The sequence below is a fragment of the Metopolophium dirhodum genome, chromosome 8 (assembly GCF_019925205.1).
Source record: "Metopolophium dirhodum isolate CAU chromosome 8, ASM1992520v1, whole genome shotgun sequence".
Lineage (NCBI taxonomy): Eukaryota > Metazoa > Arthropoda > Insecta > Hemiptera > Aphididae > Metopolophium > Metopolophium dirhodum.
In genome coordinates this window covers 107,496-114,958 of record NC_083567.1, presented here as the reverse complement: position 1 = coordinate 114,958, position 7,463 = coordinate 107,496, and positions in this window count along the sequence as shown.

Here is a 7,463-nt window from a genome sequence, read left to right as displayed (position 1 = left end):
TTACCCCAAACAAACAATTTTACCTCTTTAAATTATCGGTATAGATTTAGATATAAAATATAGATATAGAAGTATAACACGTCATGTAACATAACTTGGTATATTTAAATATTTACACTAATACTTCAAAGGTAAAGGATAAAGGTTAAATGAATAATTAACGAATGGCCTATAATTTAAAAAATAAATTATTACAAATTCCATTATAAAAAAATAATTTTGAAAAAACCGTGATTTACAGCTCTACTTATAAGTAAGCTATTGGGCGTTTAAAATATAAAGTAAACAGCAATGTTACGCAACACCTGTCCCCTGACCTCCACCCCGCAACGACTTACCACTCCCGCTTTTTTTTTTTGTTCTAATTTTAAAAAACTAATCTGAATTCGTTTGAAAATTCAGAAATTTCAATATATTCAAGCTAAATTTATAGATGTTGGGGGGGGGGGGGGGGTGAAATTGGAAAAAGTGAAATGTTTAAATTACTTATGAGATCTAAGTAGGTGTTTACGGAAAATTTTTAAAATTTGTAATCACACAGAGAAATAGAATAAAATAACACAAAATGTTCAACATGTAAAGGTACCAAAATGTAATGGTTATTATTAACGGTAAGAAACTACAATGGTAATTTGTAATGCTAAAAAACTACAATTTTGGTTTGCGGTATGTAGGACGAAGGTACCTAATGAATACAAAATAAATAAATAATTTACAGTTGTACACACAGTTTGAATATTATCGTGTGTTCTACATAATATTATCTGCAGAAACCTAGCAACAATCCAACAACAATTTATGATATATAAAACAAGCAAATTTTTATATTTTCAACAACGATTAACCTTGAGATCCTTGAGATTTTAACCAAATGTTAATATATAATTCTATAATATACATGATGCAAAGGTGGGCATTAACTTAACTAGTTAATTGTTTTTGTTTTTAACTAACCCACTTATTTAGTTAACATTTTTACTGTTGTGACTTTTTATAGTTAATTATCATTGTCGTGCAATACAATTACCACCTAACTATGCATAGTATTAATTTCCTCCGACCTATACGATTATGTTAAATATATTATGAAATTAAAATATAAGAATGTAAAAATGAATTATCGCGTATAAAATATTGTCGAGTACTGAGTACTGCAACACTCAAATCACAACCATGACGATACATATTTAGACATCATTCGTCATACTTTAATATTGATATATAAATTTGTTGTAATATTCGTATTTTAAATAGTGCCCTCACACCATTATTTAATACCTCACAAAAAAAAAATTTTTATTGTATTCGTTATTATATATGTGTGCAATTTATAACTGAAAGTAAAATATTTTTAAGTAATTGGCTGCGCGATTGTGGAGTTTAATTGTATCCGCTCATGGGAAATACCGATTTGATTAAATTATACAAAATTATAGTATAGTATGTTACTTATTTATTGTAAAGCAAAAAACGTACCCTTTTTTGTTCGATAAAAAAAAATATTATATTTAAATGCCATTATATGTATATCATTATACAAACTGATAAATATTACTATTGGTTTTTGCTAAATCTATATCGTTATTTTTTTGTTTATATTTCTTTTTAATATTTTCTATATTTATTTTATCATTGATGAATGATGAGCATAATTAATTTAATGAAAATAACCTTATAAATTATCCTTATAATTATAATCTATTTAAAGATTTATAAGCACCACTCCAGAAATCAGTAGTACATAGTTTAATGAATATCTGTAGTACCTGATGATGTTGGTCCAAAAAAGGTACTGGGGTTAGTGACAGATAATGCAAAAAATATGAAAGGAGTCTAGAAGATACTACAAGAGAAATATAACCATTTTCAACCTTATGGGTGTGTGGCACATGGATTAAAGAAGTTTATTTTTATAGGAAAACTATTATTAAGTTGGTTCGGAAATAGTAAATGTACTTTAAAAGATTAGATAAGGCCGGACGCAATTCGTTTACTCCCTTATCAATTATTTTATTTCGGGACGCAATTCGTGTGTACCCACCATAGAGTAATATAGAGAGGCCGTTTCCCTATACTGGACTACTACAGTAATTTTGGTGATAACTGAATCACTGATAATGTTTATTGTTATTTGTTTATGGTTTACTTGATAACCTGATTACCTCATGTTAATTGTTTATTATTTACCTACTTGAGCTAGTACGTACTACGTCCTAAACTCCTAATTTGTATTTTGTATATTTTTATTTCAAAAACAATTAATTCAGTGGATTTTTGTTTTGTATTATTGAAAAATGCCGAGCTGTTTTTGTTGTAATAGATCGAGAAATGCAAAATCCAAAAGTACTAATATTCGAATTCTTAAAACCTTTAATGTATTAATATGTATACTAAATTCGTTTACCCAAAAAGGTAACTCATAACTTAAAGTGGATCTAACCAAACAAACAACATTTATAACATAACTAATTTTGTCGACAAAATATTAAGTATATTTTCAGTGTCACCCGAACAATACACGAACAATATGTTACATGTTTAATATGGCTAACCTGTAAAAGGGAGTCTAACTGCGCTTCAACTATTTTATTGAACGGCCTCTCTATATTACTCAATGGTAGCCACCCGATTGCGGCCCAAAGTAACCTTTTTACCTTTTTACCTATCCCGATTGCGGCTCATACATAGTAGGTAGGAAAATACCTATACAGTGGTTATCAAAACTAAAGTTTATAAAGACAAATATAGTAATAGAGGCAAGTTTTTAACATACATATTTGGATTACCATTTTTAGAACCTGAAGCGGTAGGTGAATATTTAGCCATAGATTTAGCTTCTATAACCTTCAGTGGCTAAAATCCAAACATTTTTCGTTTATTTGGTAGACACTAGACACTTACAATGATGATGATGATTATGGTTGATGATTTTAATTACTATTTATTGATATATTAATTGTTTTTTCTATGTTTTTTTTATTGTAGACAATTATTTGACTATTTGTATGTATATACATATACTATTTACAGTCTTGTAAAAAATACTTTTCGACTCTCAAAGGTCGGTATATTATTTGTAATAATCATAAACGAGACATTGTATTTTAATTGTATATACAAATATCTCCAATACTTTATTTTATTAATTACAAGCTGATCCAATGCACGTCGTTGCCCATTAAAAATACAAACTCTATATGAATTATATGTTTTACATATCATCATGGCAACCATTTATATACAAAACATTCCATCGGAAATTTCAAAATAATATAATATAAATGGTTGCCATGGTAATACGGACACACAGATAGCGACCGGGATACTTATATTTGTTATAAAATACAACTACCTGAATTCTGGTTGCAATCGGGCAACTCCGTGCTGGTCGACCACTAATTAAGATAGATTGAGTGGGTTAGGATAGGTTCTAAAAAAGGCAAAGGTTAAGATAATGATAAAACTAAAATAAGTACGAACACTTTTATTTTATGAAAATAACCTTATAAATTATCCTTATGATTATAATCTATTTAAAGATTTATGAGCACCACTCCAGTACCCACCGGAGATTTCCCCAAACAAACAATTTTACCTCTTTATAATATCGGTATAAATTTAGATATAAAAGTATAACACGTCATGTAACAAAAAATGAACAAATTGTGGTCATGCGCAATGCAGTTTTATATTATCATGTTTCAAGAAGATACATGTTTTTCAAACATCAAATATTTAGTTAGTTGTTAATTCATAAAAACTTAAGTATTATATTTTAGCTAGTCAGAAATTAGTTGTATTATATTCTTTGTAAAGTAACATTGGTGGTCGTTCTTTGTAGTTATCTTAACACCAACTATGATTTCTTTTACAGTTTCAATAACAATAACTGTGATATTTATTGTAAGTTGTAGTGGTGGTCCTGGATTAAAAAGTAATGATGATTTTGTATTTATATTAAAATAATAATGAATTATAATTTAGGAAAATATATCACAAATATTATAATATATGAGTTAATATCAAGTAGTTTTTAAATTTGATAATTTTTCTAGTTATGCATGTACTTACCGTTTTTATGGGTAGAATGTAGAAGAAGAAAGAAAGAAAGAAAGAAGTTTTACTTCAAAAGGTGGACAAGTTGGTACCGATCTTCTGTACAGTAGTTGTAATGGATGTGTTGTATTTGAATACAATGATAAACCATGTTGAAAATTCGCTACAATAATTTCTAGTTAAATTTGTTATAACTCTGTATAATACTATAATAGGTATTTTTTTCTAAAATATTCATTTTGGGAATTTTCAGTCATTAAATTTATAAATTCATAAATTTTAAAATATTTACTGTCCATATACCTACATTGCATAACTTTATTTTACGTGCCGATCACTAGTATAGATTTTTAATTTTCAATTCGTCAGGTCTTTTAGACTGTATAACTAATATATAATACCAACAAAAACAATCCACTATACTCCGTGTAATAAAAAAACGCTAATTATAAAAAAAAGGCTCTAAAAGTTGTGATATCATTTTATAGGTAGCTAAGTCTTTGAACTATAGATATTATTTATGCTTAAATAATATCTATAGTTCAAAAAATTATAGCAACTACTTTTAGAGCGGTTTTCTTTTTTAGTATGGGATTTCACTCATTTTTTGTTGATACCTTATTATTTCAGGAACATAATATTGATATTACAATGATGTTCTTATTTCTTTTATTTTTGCAGATTATGATGGTAATATTTGAAATTAGTATTATTATTTTTTGTTTATTTGTTGATTGGTTGTCATAGGAGTTAGATAGTGCATTGTGATGCGGCCACGGGGAATATTATCAAATATAATGTTGAAAATAAGCTACAATAATTTTTCGTTAAATTGGCTATAACTCTGTTAATATTATTCACAATGATTTGAAAACTACACCAACCACTTCTATGTAAAATTTCCAATTAGATTATTGTATTTTTAAACTTTATTCTTTAACTACAAACATGCTATGCTTTCTCAAGAAATTTTTTCGTGAATCGTGTTGTTTCCTGTAATTATGGTCCGGCAGTTTTTGCGTGTATTTCAACTATACGTGTATTTTATGGTGCCCCTTTATTTTAGATTCTGAGTGGAACGATGAATGTATTGATTTTACAATGATGCGTGTTTTTTTTTTAATTTTTTTAATTTTTTTATTTTTGTGTCTGTCATCACCTTTTAAGACAGTAAAAGTGCTTGGATTTTCTTCAATAGTATTTTTTCTGTTAGGAAAGTGAATCTAGTTGGTACTTTGGGAGGTTAAAAGTAAAAATTTCCCAGAAGTTTTCAAAAGCGACGTGAAAAACAAAATAAAAATTAAGGAAAGGGAATTTTTACGCAAAATCTGTTATCATATTTAAAATTATATCAAATTATATTATATTAATATTATTAATATTATTTCAAATATCAAATTTAAAATGTAATAATTATTTTGTAGTTAAAAATTTATAAAATGTTCAACTTTTATAGTTAAGGATTAGAAATTTAAAACAAGGTTCCACTTAAATAGGTTATATATAAATGACTTTGTTCACTATAATATCATCAAATATACTTGGTAATATCATAGGCTGACGGACCGTTTTCGCTCAGAATCGTTTTTCTTATACAATGATATTATATCATTGAACTCAAATTTAACACCATCCATTACAGTGACCAACTTGTAATCTAATGTACAGCGGAGCGACATCCACTTACCCACCTTTTTATACTTAGAGCGACCCTGCTGGGTCGTTGGATACCTATGTTTGTTAATACGCATATTTCTTCAACGAACATACATTACATTTCGATGTCATTATATTTATTTAATTCAGTTATTTTTTGTGTCTAGATTGCGAAGGTAAGCAACTTTATACTAGAATATAATACATTTTACAATTTATGTATACAAAATAAACATTATATAGCAGAACTTGGTCTACCTTAAATATTTAATTTTGAATAATGCAACAAACTTCAGCTCTATCCATTTATATCACACTTTTAATAAAGAACAATCTTTAAGGTTCTGATCACTCCGAGAAATATATTGATTTTTCAATGATAATAATATGTATATATTATTTCTTTCATATTTTTTTCTGCCCGTGATAGATAAAAATTCAAAGTACATTTAGTAGTTATTAGGGGGAGGGATTTTGTGTGGTACCTATTGCTCCATAATTATGTGTCGTATGGGACACTGTAATGTGTATTGGATGTGCTAAATTAGAACAATTGAATTCAATGATATTATATTATGAAAAACGATTTTGGTCGAAGACAGTTTGTTAGCCCGTATCACTTAGTAAAATTTTACCTAGGTATATGCTTTAAATACATATTTAAGGTATATTTATATTGCCCATGAATAATATAATTATCTTACTCATAGTAAAAGGATTAATTAATTTTGGCCGTAAACATTGCATTTAAAAATGTAATTATATGTATAAAATATAATCCATACCTACTTAAAAAGTTCCAAGTACCCATGAGTATCTCATATCTATATACATATATAGAATATATACATATATTACAAATCGTCTCATTGAAGTAAAAAGTAAACCATAATAGTTATAATAATTTTACATATTTAATTTGATTTAATTTATATTCTTTTTGTGCATAAAATACTTTATTAGTTTATTATATATATATTTCGGCGTAGGGAAAGTGGCGCTCCCATCGCCCAGTGTACCCCCAGTACACTGCAGTAGCCGTACCCTGACCTTAAGTGGTTGGGGTAGTCTGGTCCTCCAGGTTGGGGGGTTGAGCGCAGGGCTAACAACCCTGCCTCGTAAAAATGCTTTGTTCAGGACCCTAAGAACAAGCCTCGGACTAGATTTAATGGAAAAAGACATGGAAACGGAAACACGGAACTTACTTTTAGAACTTGGAACGTACGAACTCTTTACAAACCCGGTGCTGCACAAAGTATGATTAAGGAAGTAGAAAAATATGGTCTAGGAATAGTAGCTCTGCAGGAAATAAGATGGAAGGAAGCAGGAAGTATAGACATGGGTAATATGACAATCCTTTTCGGGGGGTGTGATGAAAGAGGACAATACGGAGTTGGTTTTGCGGTACGTAAGAATATAGTACCAACGATAAAGGATTTTAGAATAATTAACCCAAGACTGGCGTTGCTAAAAATAGAGACTAAATGGTTTGATATCGTATTCATTAACGTACATACACCCACGGAGGACAAATCACAACAAGAAAAAGAAGATTTTTATACTGAGATAGAACAACTACTAGAAGGGATAAGTAATAGCAAAATAAAAATTGTACTAGGAGACATGAACGCCAAAATAGGGAAAGAGAGATCATATAGACCAACTATTGGTACCCACAGTTTACACGACATGACTAATGACAATGGCACAAAACTTGTGGATATGGCCATAGGGAAAGATCTCAAAGTCAA